At 40.4% G+C, this 12,477-nt stretch overlaps 1 protein-coding gene across 3 annotated transcripts in view; it reads left to right on the top strand.

Annotated features, from left to right (window-relative positions):
* Positions 1–11,240: 11,240 nt before the first annotated feature.
* Positions 11,241–12,477, top strand: part of per2 (period circadian clock 2) — a 32,281-nt gene continuing 31,044 nt past the window's right edge. For all 3 annotated transcript variants that reach the window (XM_061797717.1, XM_061797718.1, XM_061797719.1), the window contains exon 1: positions 11,241–11,394. The gene's annotated coding sequence lies outside the window, so the exon portion shown is untranslated. The remainder of the gene's footprint in view (positions 11,395–12,477) is intronic.

Consider the following 12,477-nt stretch of genomic DNA (forward strand, 5'->3'; position numbering starts at 1 on the left):
TTATTGAAATGCTGCTGTTATAGTGAATACCATGGGTGGCCACATTTGTGTGCTAATTTGCCACCTTTATCGAGGGTCATTTGTAGATTTAAAGAAAACAAAATGTGCATGTAAAATAATACAAAGCAGGTCAGGTCTGGTGGGCCATATTAAAGAACGGAGCAGCCCATATGTGGCCGATGGACCATACTTTGACCACCCCTGGTCTATACAGTACATTTAAATTTTCCAAAGGGATTGTTTAGTTTAACCGAGGTGTGCAAATTTATATGCATTGTACACAGATTTCTATCATTTTAAATGTACAGACCCCGTACATGACTGGGGGGGGGGGGGGATTGTAAAGTGTAGTAGTACTGTTTCCTTGTTTGGTAACTTCTGTACATTGTTGTAAACTTATTTTTATTGTAGTGAATGACATGTGAGACAGTGTACAAACACTCAACACAACCAGTTGCTCCTCTTTGTACCCAGAAACAGCACAGCATCATTGAGCCTTTCTGATTGACTATCATTTAGTTTCATGCCACTCTCACAGAGCCAACTTGCTATTGACATCACATAAGGGTTTGTCATAGTAAATATTGAACAGGTTTAACTTTTGCGATTGTCAGCCATGACAGTTTACGGAACATATTGAGGAGGGAATATGGCTTCTAACACACCCAGCACCACAAAAAAAGTCTCAGGATAATTTTTGATGCCCCCAATAATTGGGCCTTTGCTGACTGTTTGGAAGAAAAGACAAATGCTCAAATTCGATATGTATCCCGCTTAACGTGAATGCGGATTTGTTTGGTACATTTGTGTTGAAATGATTTGATTCCTATTATTTGTACATTTACAGTGGGAGGATAAAGTATGCGCACCCTTTGGAATTTCTTGAATTGATCAAAAAACATCTTTACAGTAAATCACAGGAATAAACTGCTTAAACTAATAGACAAAACATTTTCTTTTTTTTTTTCTTAATTGAAAATGGCAAACATTCACGGGACAGGGAGTAAAATAAGCGAACCCTTGAATTAAATAACTGGTTGACCCACCTTTGGCAGCAATAACCTCAACCAAATGTTTCCTGTAGTTGCAGTTTAGATGTGCACAATGATCCGGATCAATTTTGGACCATTCCTCTTTACAAAACTGTTGCTAGCCTTTTTTTTTTTTTTTTTTTTATTACTGACTGGTTTCACGTAAAGATGTTTTTTGGTCATGGTTGTGGTTCTTTTAGAGCCAAGTACAGTATTTTAGGTGTTACTTGGTGTGAAAGGTTTTTGGAACCTTTTCAGCTTCCTGATCTACAGTAGTTTGAGAAGTCTCTGGGGCTTTTACTGTAGGACATGACCACATCAATCCATATTAACTTCACTGATCCCAAGTGACGCAGTTAATCATTTCGAAGTGGGGATCGTGGAAACTTCTACCTTCTGACGTCGATCCAACGCCATCTGTGGCATATGTCGTGTGGTGCTTGAACATTCGCATTAATATGCGCTAGTGCAGAGGAGGCTTTGACACCTGCCTATGCAAAAGGGACAAACTGAGTGTGTCCACAGATGGAGGCAGATCTGGCTCAAGTAGGCCTACTATTGATGCAGCGTTGAGTGAAGCCACCCAGGTCTGTGAAAATGAGAAGAAAATGTCCACTTGTTCCCCCCCCCCAAAAAAATATATGCACTCTGGCATTACCCATTTAATTTTGACTTCCGTGTTAGACATAGATAAAAGTCTGTTACATTAAAGTAACATTACGTTTAAGGTAATTTGATGGCATAAGAGTTAATTTTGTCCCCCGAGGCCCGCTGTACACTGAATGACGCAGCCGCACCCGACTGAACTGTTTCTCCTTGAGATATGAATGACCCGACTTGCGTTTTTTTAGGTCTGAGCCGTCGTCCGGGTTTTTTTTTTTTTTTATTTTACTTGCAAGCAAAATTTTGAGATATGAGCGCTTTGGTGGCAGTGAACTCAACTCACTTCACAAGGAGCAGTTCATCAGATAGCGAACAGTTCAAAAAAGCTTCAAGTTGTTTAATGGCACTCCTTGTTACTCTACTGTCAAACTTAACAGAGAATTATACAATGTGTATATAAAGCAATCTAATTGTTTTGCCTTAATAAAGTCTGTTTAGCCTAATGCTAACAGACTGCAAAATGACAGACAGGCTAACAAATAGCATCGCTGTTGTGCTGATATAACCGTTTAAGCAAAAAAATGTAAATGCAAATGGTTGAGCAACACGTAGACAGAAAATATAATACAGGCATATTTACCCTTTGAGAAAAATAGTATTACTGCAGCCTACTGAGTCAGTTGTGAGACTCTTCTGTGTGATTCTGTATTCGACTGCCCCCAGGTGGCCAAGGCGCCTACATCAGAAGGAGCAGCTCACTGTCCAATGAACTGAAGCAAAAGAATTTGGTAAAAAGTGTTTATTTACCTTTTATTTAATTATGCATTTAATTTGTTTTTATAAAGTATAATAATATGGAGTACTATTGTTTTTTGTTTTTTTTGTTTTTTGGAAGGCTGGAACAGATTAATGGCACTTCCATTTATTTTGATGGGGAACGATGATTTGAGATAAGGGTGTTTTGAGTTACGAGCGTGGTCAGAGAACAAATTAAATGCATCTCAAGGCACTGCTATTGTGTTTTACAATAGTACTTAACTGGAACGTAAATTATGAACCTATGGCTAGAAAGCAAACCGTGGAGAGAGTTGCCAAAATGCATGGTTGCAGACAGACAGTGAATGGGGAATCGAATATTGCCAACAACCTCTAAAAATAGACCCGCAATCTCCTTTTTTCTTGCCCGTTTTTTCTCAATGTGGCAATTGGTTTCTTCCTTGACAATCGCTCCATATTTTTGTGATTCGATAATGAAAATAATACAGTACATTAGACTAGGTGGAACCTCAAAACCAGATACAAGGTTGCATTTTTTGTAATTTTTTTATTGCAGAGCATTGGTAGATGTGCGGTGCTCAATGGCTTGGTGTGCTGAAGTGAGTGGCCAACTAATTGTTTTCACAGTGGTGCACTTGCATTCAGTCGCGTCGCTTGTTGTGTAGCGGGCCTTACACTAGTTTCAAATGTTCAAACTGGTTTCCACCATTTTGCAGAGACATCTGAAACCAACGGACCGACATTGTGGAACATTATATTCGGAATTGGGAGACATCTTCCAATTTCTTTTTTCAACTCATTGACTGTCACTGGTGACCCTTATCTTTGAGCTCCCCATAGAAGTTAACTGTAATTTTGCCATTATTTAGTGTTATTTGCTTCTAAAACAGAAGTGATATCAGCAGTCAAAGAGTGAGTCCACTGTTTTGGGATACCCTGTGGATATGGCATAACATTCTTAGGTGTCACTTTGTTAGGTGGAGCAATGGCGTGAATCACAGTTGTCAGTTGGTAATAGACAGTTATTGAAAAACAAAATGAGGTCATCTCTCCTGTCTACAATATACAGTGAGCACTTGCAGTGAAAAATCTGCAATACAACAGGGGAACACTTGGTTTTAGTTTTCTACCAACTGATGACTATTAAGCCAGCATGGTGACCTGCTGGATAATCTGTCTGACTCAGTTCTAAGGTTCAACTCTCGGATCTGGTGTGGGTTTTCTCCAAGTACTCAAATGTTCTCCCTTATTCCAAATCCATACATGTTAGCCATTTGAGACTCTTAATTGTTCATTGGTCTGAATATGAGTCAGAATAGTTGTCTGTATGTGCCCTGCAGGCTGGCTACCACTTCAGGAAGTCCCTGCCTCTCATCCTAAAGCAGCTGGGATAGGCTCCAGGTCAGTCGCCACCCTAAGACAAGTACTATAGAAAATGGATGGCTGAATTTTGACTATAGTTTGGAAAGACATTACAAGCAACACATGCCATGAGTGAGCTCCTCCGGCGTGTTTAGTCAAAGGTGTGAGGTAGTGCCTCCCTCTGCTCCATAACGTCAGCTTCCGGACGCTTTATTTAGAATTGTTTTCGCACAGCCTACATTGGCAAGCATCCTCTCCTCGTGGGGGACAGTTGAGCATCCTGTCGTCTGCCTGCTGTTCTTCCCAGCCAATTCTGGCCCTGTCCAAAATGTTTTCAGAGGCTGAGCATCATAGCCTGGAACAAATGTGTAGTATTTGAACCCTACAACACGACGTTTGGACATTCACAGATCTAGATCAGCCTTCCCCTGCGAAAGGGTTGAGACAGACATGCTAAACATTCGGCAAGTGTACTGTCTTGGCACCTATGCCATGTGCTGTAAGCTCAGATCAACTTCACTTTATTTAGAAAGCACTTTGAAAACAACCACAGCTAGAACAAAGTGCTGTACACAGATTTAAAAAAAAAATCAATTAAATGTAAATCAACTGAAACATTCCACAATTAAAACAAGTTAAAAGCATGAAAAACAGGTGAGTCTTATGCCGTGTTGAAAGCCAAAGAATAAAGATGGGTTTTAAGATGAGTGTTAAAAATGGAGAGACCATTTAGAGCTTTAAAAACAAATAAAAGATCCTAAAACCCATTCTTCAATGTGCAGACAACCAGTGGAGGGAGGCCAGAATTTGAGTTATGTGCTCCCTCCTACATGTTCTGGTTAGGAGTAAATACTAACGTGGTTCATTAGTTCTGTGTTGTAGAATTCTATATTAGATCTCTCATGCATGAGATTTACAGTATTGCCAAGAGATGAGACCCGTGTAGACCACCCCTGGTATGTGGCATCACCCTCAGTCCACCCCCTCACACCGGGGATGCCTTTCGCCTCTCAGTACACACCGATGTGATTCATTTGAGTCATTTCATCATCTGTCTTTTTCAACTGAGGGTGTCTTTTCCTTGACATTAGTACGCTTGTTTCCGTGATATAAATAATTCCGTTTGCGTCACTGACATGGTTCATAGTTAGCCCATTATGAAAGTAGATGGCTAGTAGTGCGGTGCCCTTGTGGAGACTTCAATTATGCTTCACACTTCACACATGTAGACTGTGCAACAAGAGGAATGAAAAGTCTGGACCACCTTTTTGCCAAATGCCAATGTAAAAGGAGCTCTTTACAGTAGTAAAACACGTAGATGTACTTATATTTCATTCAGTATCAACTAAATATCTACAATGTACCTAAAATAAATGTGGTTATTTATATATTGTCAATTGTATGTATATGTCTATAGATGCATATAAGTATATATTTTATGTTTAACTTTATCTACTGTAAAATAGTGTTTTGTTTGTGTTGGGATGGGGAGGCATTGGGGTTTCATTCTAAATACATAATGTACAATCTTTGTGCAATTAAAATGGATAAATACAGTATATTTTAAAAAGCACCTAGCAATAAATGTACTGTTGTTACTTAAACTGACTTGAATACTAAACATTTCCCTCTAAATAACAAATTTTTTTCTGTCATAGAAAATCACACAGCCTGTTTGCCAAGTGGCAAATGTTTATTTTAGGTTTAAATAGTACCAACAATTTATACATAAGATAAATATGAATAAAACAAACCTTCATATTAGATGTATAAATAGAAATGCATTATAAACTCATCTAAATAAAATAAAAAAATTAATTCATTTGTTAACATAGATGTCGAGGTCCGTTTCAGCTTCTGATTCTGATCATGTTATTGCATAATTACGTAATAATTAATAATTATGCAATCACATTACTCAGAATCAGAAGTCTCTCAGGACCTGAAGTGGGAGATCAACATCAACTCCATCCTCCAAAAGGCCCAGCAGAGGATGTACTTCCTACGTCTTCTGAGGAAGCACAGCCTGACACAGGAGCTGTTGAGGCAGTTCTACGTAGCAGTCATCAAATCAGTCCTGTGTTCTTCCATCACAGTCTGGTTTGGTGCTGCTACAAAAAAGGACAAACTCCAACTGCAACGGACAATCAAAACTGCTGAAAAGATTGTCGGTATCCCCCTACCCATCCTTGAGAACTTGCACGCTGCCAGAACTAAGACAAGAGCGTGCAAAATCCTCTTGGACCCTCAACGTCCAGGTGACCACCTCTTCCAGCTCCTTCCCTCAGGTAGGCGCTACCGATCAATGCAGACATTCCAACAGCTTCTTCCCCCTTGCCATTAACTTCTTAAACAGTTAACTTACACTTCCATTGCAACATGCTGCTAATTTTTGTCTTGAGTTTGTTGTCACATCTCTGCCAGGCCAATTATACATTACTCATGCACTCACTGTAGTAGTCTTGCCACGCTGCACTATTTGCATATGTTGTTGACCTGCTGGCCACTCGTGCCTAAGTAGCAACTGCAACATTTGCACAATCGATATTGTCCCAGATTATCACACTACTAGTCACTTTAAACTGCACACATTTCCTGAAGTCTCTGCACCCTTTGCACAATGCTCATTACACCGGACTATTGTTCTATTAGTCATTTAAAACTGCTTTAACTGCTAGAGGACTCTGCGTCTTTTTGCACATTGTCAAAAATAAAATGAAAAAAATTGTATCAGCATTATCACATTGCTTGGTAACCTTTTACTGCTCAGTGACTGTGTTTTTTTATGTCTGTGTCTCAAAGGTATTCTGTCAATTGACTGTCTGTTGTCGTACTAGAGAGGCTCCAACTACCGGGGACAAATTCCTTCTGTGTTTTTGACATACTTGGCAAATAAAGATAATTCTGATTCTGAATAACATCATGTAATGGCAATGTCATTCAACAACTTTTAGCAACAAATACACCCGCATTTAGCAACATCCCCTGAAAATTACACCACTGATAGCATGCAAGTGACCACACCCCATATACTGTTGGGTCAACGGCGAGTATGTATTTTATTACCGTGACGGCGGGGGTGGAGTTTGTGTGTATTGACTAGGTGAGTGGCTTCTAGAAACCCCTATGAAGTTGGGATATTGTGTAAAACATAAGTAAAAACAGAATACAATGATTTGCAAATCTTTTTCAACCTAAATTCAATTGAACACACAAGGACAAGATGTTCAAACTGATTGTTGTTTATTTGCAAATATCCTCTCATTTTTTTACTTGATGCGTGCAACACATTCCAAAAAAGCTGCAAAAGACTGGGAAAGTTGAGGAATGCTAAAAAAAAAACACCTGTTTGGAACATTCCAGAGCTGAACAGGTTAATAATAAACAGGTGAGTGCGATGATTGGGTATAAAAGGAGCATCCCTGAATGGCTCAATTGTTCACAAGCAAGGATGGGGCGAGGATCACCATTTTGTGAATAGTTGCGTGAGCAAATAGTCCACCAATTTAAGAATAATGTTTCTCAGTATACAATTGCGTGGAATTTAGGGATTTTATCATCTACGGTCCATCAAAAGATTCAGAGAATCTGAAGGCGGCAGCAAGGCTGAAAACCAGCATTGAATGCCCATGACCTTTGATCCCTCAGGTGGCACTGCATAAAAAAAAGACGGCCTCATTGTGTGAAGGATATTGCCACGGGGCTCAGAACACTTAAGAAAACCATTGTCAGTTAACACAGTTCGTCACTACATCTGCAAATGCAAGTTAAAACCCTACCTAAAACCCTACCTACCATGTTACACAATTTTCAAAAGTGTTGCTTCTATTTACAAAATCTACATTGCACAACTTTTCCCCCCACCATCTTTTTAAAAAAAAAAACTGGCTAGTTTTGCCATCTGTTGCTCCATTCCTTATGTGGAAGTGTGTTTCTGTTCTACGGACTCTCATTCATCTAGAATGCCCGGATAGCTCTGGAGCAAAAAAAAAAAAGAGGCTCACCAGAAAATGGGAATATTTATCATAAGCATGTTTTCAAATAGCCGATGGGCGACTGGTTAGCACATCTGCCTCACAGTTCTGGGGATCGGGGTTCAAATCCCGGCCGCAGCTGTGTGGAGTTCGCATGTTCTCCCCGTGCCTGAGTGGGTTTTCTCCAGGTACTCCAGTTTCCTCCCACATCCCAAAAGCATGCATGGTAGGTTGATTGAAGACTCTTAATTGCCCGTAGGTGTGAAAGTGAGTGTGAATGGTTGTTTGTTTCTATGTCCCCTGCGATTGGCTGGCGACTGCTTCAGGGTGTACCCCGCCTCCTGCCCGAAGATAGCTGGGATATCAGCAGCCTGCGACCCTAGTGAGGATAGGTGGTAAAGAAAATGGATGTTTTCAAATAGATCAGAATTGTAAGGAGGCAGCATCTTGTCGTAGTTCTGCATGTTCAAATCTCCGTTGGAACTTCTCTGTGTGGAGTTCGCATCAAAAACATGCTTTTTAGGTTCATTGAAAGCTCTACATTTTTGTCAAATTGGTGTGAATGGGAGTGTGAATGCCCTGTGATTGACTGGTGACCAAACCAGGGTATATGTACCCGGCTTCATTCACCAAAGGTCAAATGGGATCGGATCCAGACATGTTTGTTTATTTGAAGACTCTAAATTGTCCATTTGTGTGACTGTGTATGTGAATGGTTGTCTACATGTGCCCTGCAAATTGGCTTGTAACCACTCCAGAGTGTACCCAGCTTCTCTCACCAAAAGTCACCTTAATGAGGCCAAGAGCTGTAAATAATGGATGGTACAGCACAATAGTTTAACACCTTATCAAGTTACTCAGTCATGATCAGTGAATATGGATGCTGTGGGAAGCTTGATTCAGTTTAACCAAATATTCATCTCAGTCTGTTTTTCTTTGTTGGGGAATCATTATATTAACAAATGAATGCAAATTGGACCAAACTGAGCTTCGATTATGCCAATTAACACTGACTTAATGTATGCTATCTCTGCTTGTAGCAGATGGTGAGGCGACAACACGTGGCTCGAAAGATAGCACTTTCCCCACTTCCCTGTGTCAATACTAATATATAAGCATGACTGATGAAAAGACTCATGTTTTTTTGGCTTTGTTCTTACCTCCAGTCGTGCGTAGAGCTACAGCTATATGCATCTTGAAGTTAACAGTTAGATGGAAGGGTCCAACCCTGTTTTTTTCCACAATTTTAAACAGTTTGGAGATGCTGTTAATGGTGGTCTTTGTCCAGTTTTATTTTATTTTTGTTTTAGTCTATTTATAAGGATTCAAGAAGAGGAATTGTCATACCAACACACATCTATACATGGTATGGCACTAAATTTGATACCTAAGGTCCCAGATGAGCCCAGTGAGTCCCAAGTCTTGTGAAATATAAATATAATACAAAAATAAAATAAAACAAGATTTGAATAAAAGATGGGGGAAAATGCTTATTTGCAGTGGTAAATGTGTGCAAAGGTGCATATGCAGCAAGGATTTGGATGCAGCAGAAATACCCCCTCACAAACAAGATGTTGCATCTTAAGGGGTTTATCCCATGTAAATAAAGATTTTTTTTTTTTAAATTAACTATCTTACATATACTTTAACTCATCTAAGAATCTGACCCATCTGTCCATTTTCAAAATCTAAACTTTCCAACCTTGCAGTCGAAAATAAAAAGTATAATTAAATGTTGGCCGACTGGTTAGTACATCTGCCTCACAGTTCAAATCCGGCCTCGCCTGTGTGGAGTTTCTATGTTCTTCCCGTGCCTACGTGGGTTTTCTCCGAGTACTCCGTTTTCCACCCACATCCCAAAAACATGCATGGTAGGTTAATTGAAGACTCTAAATTGCCCCTAGGTGTGCATGTGAGTGCGAATGGTTGTTTGTTTATACGTGCCCTGTGATTGGCTGGCGATGAGTTCAGGGTGTACTCCGCCTCTCGCCCAGAGTAAGCTGGGATAGTCTCCAGCACACTTGCGACCCTGGTGAGGATAAGCGGTTCGGAAAATGGATCGATTAAATTATGTTTGATCATATCAATTTTGTCTTGACATCTACACCAATAAACAAATTGAAAAATGTGTGGTTTTTTTTGTGTATGTGGAAATGTTGAATTTTGCATTGTTGGTCTTGGGTAGCGAAATCATCAATTGCTGACTGTAATAAGACTGCAAACACTATGTACTAGAAAAAGTAGTGAAAATTAACACACCTGTATACATCATATTATTGTATAAATCAGTGATTCCAAACCACTGATGTGCTGACAAAAGTTATCAAGTTTCCCTTAATTGGTCTGAAAATGAATATCCATCTGTTCGTTTTCCATACCACATATCCTCACTAGGGTCGTGGGCGTGCTGGAGCCTATCCCAGCTGCCTCTGGGTGCGAAGCGGGGTGCACCCTGAACTGGTCGCCAGCCAATCGCAGGGCACATATAGACAAACAATCATTCACACCTACTGGCAAATTATCCAATTAACCTACTATGCATGTTTTTGGGTTGAGGGAAATAACCGGAGTACCTGGAGAAAACCCCCACAGGCACGGGAAGAACATGCGAACTCCACACAGGTGAGGCCAGATTTTTAACCCGGGTCCTCAGAACTGTGAGGCAGATGTGCTACCCAGTTGTTCACCATGCTGCTGAAAATGAATAATTAATTAAAATAATGTAGCTTCATCTATCTATCTAGTGATGTGTAGTGACAGGCAGAGCAAATAAATGCTCTACCACTTGATGGCAGAAGTGTGCATCCACCTGTTGCTATTACTGACTTTTTGTTCAACAAACAGGCCCAGATTTCGCAATGAATAAATCTGTGGGTAAATTGAGACAAAAGAACATTTTGTGATATTTTTGTTTATATTTTGGCCATGTGAAATATGTGTCTTGCTCAATAAACGTTGGGATACATTGGTATAAATCATCATTGTTAAAGATCAAAGATCTATCATTGTTTACTTCAGCCTATTCTTTTTCAGCATTAAGCATTTAAGGAATATGAGTTTCGAGAAGGAAGAATTATCTAATAATCACAGTGCCACTCACTGTGAGTATTTGATAATTAAAGTCACCTTGTGTTATATCACACTGAGTCTGCTGGGAACTGTAATACTGCCGCGCATGCGCAGTCGGCCGTACGCGTCCTTGTATAAGCGTTTATACAACAGCGGTCGCAGGCGTTTCATTCACGTCCGCTTGCTCGCTTCTGATTGGCCACACCTCCCGCCGCCAGTCCCCACGTGAAAGCGGTGACGTTCTTATGTAAACAGAGTGACAGTGGCGTGGGCCAATCACAGAAGAGAACGTCAACCGCCGGAACGCCTCCTTACCCGGAAGAGCGTCGCCGCTTGGCTGAGGGTGCAGTGACGTTAGGACTGACAGCTTTAAGAGCCAATAAGAGTAAGGAAGGTGGAGTCCCTGTGAATGAGGTCACTACCTCAACCGGAGACCCTCCACACACTCCCAATACAAATTTGACCGAGAGAGCAACTGTGTCATAGGCAGCTAAAAACATCCGTGCCGGCTTTTTCCTTTGGTTTCAAGTTTTTAGTTTGGCGTGAACACTGAGACCGGGGTCATCTGTTCTTTTAAGGTACGTGGGGCTTTTTATACGCACTAACCACACTCTTTAAAAAGGTGACAGTTGTCTAAGTTGCATAACTGTGTCAGTGGACTAAAGGCGGGATCAGCTGACTCGGCGGGTGGGCTTTCACGTGAGAACGTAAACTTTGTTGGGGGATGAATATTAACGGTGTGTTCTTTCGAGAAACACAAAAATAAATGTTAAAGGGGCGTTGCCCCCCCCCCCCCCCCCCCCAAAAAAAAGCATACTTTTAAATGTTTTTCATTTATTTAACCTTTATTTATCCAGGAAATTGAGACCAGATTCTCATTTGCAATGCCGACCTGGCTGCAGACAGCAGATTAATATGAAGCAAAGCAAAAGCAAATACTAATAATGTACGTGCTGGTATTGGCGGCGCATGAAAAGTTCAAGACGTCACCTTACATAAAGAGTGCAGTGCGGCACATGTCTGTGGAGTTTGTCATACAGCACCCATTAGTGAATGCATGCTCCTATGCATAAAAAGAGAGATTTAAAAAAAAATTAGTATTACAGTCACCCATTTCAGTGCACTTAACACTCAGCCCACACTAGACAAGCAACTCAAGGTGCACCTTTTCACCCAAAACGATTATTTATTGTTAAGGGCCAATGATTTGTATTTTTTGATCTTGTGTGGACAGATGAGAGAAAAGTAGATCTTTTTTTGGGGGGGGGGGGGGGGGGCGGCAGATCACATCACTTCTCTGTTTGTGGATACAAAAATAAAGCACACAAAAGAAGTGGTACAATGCTTGGTACAAATGAAGCCTTAAAGAATTCTGGAGCAAAATATGCTGTCCAGTGTCAGAAAGCTGAGCCTCTGTTGTGTTCTAAGGCTGCAGGGTATATTGAATCTGAGCTTTGTACAATGTAATAGTAAAGTATTCTTGAGCATAATGTGCTGTCCAGTGGCAGAAAGCTTGGTCTCTACTGTGTGTTCTTGGGCTTCTTTGCTGCATCCAACAAAGGGTGTATTGAATATGTGCTTGGTTCAACTAAATCTCAAGACTGTTAAGGCAACCTGGAGCAAAATAGACTGTCTTATTTTATATTTATTTTTTTAATATT

This window comes from Phyllopteryx taeniolatus, chromosome 14 (genome assembly GCF_024500385.1).
Source record: "Phyllopteryx taeniolatus isolate TA_2022b chromosome 14, UOR_Ptae_1.2, whole genome shotgun sequence".
NCBI classification, from domain to species: Eukaryota; Metazoa; Chordata; class Actinopteri; order Syngnathiformes; family Syngnathidae; genus Phyllopteryx; species Phyllopteryx taeniolatus.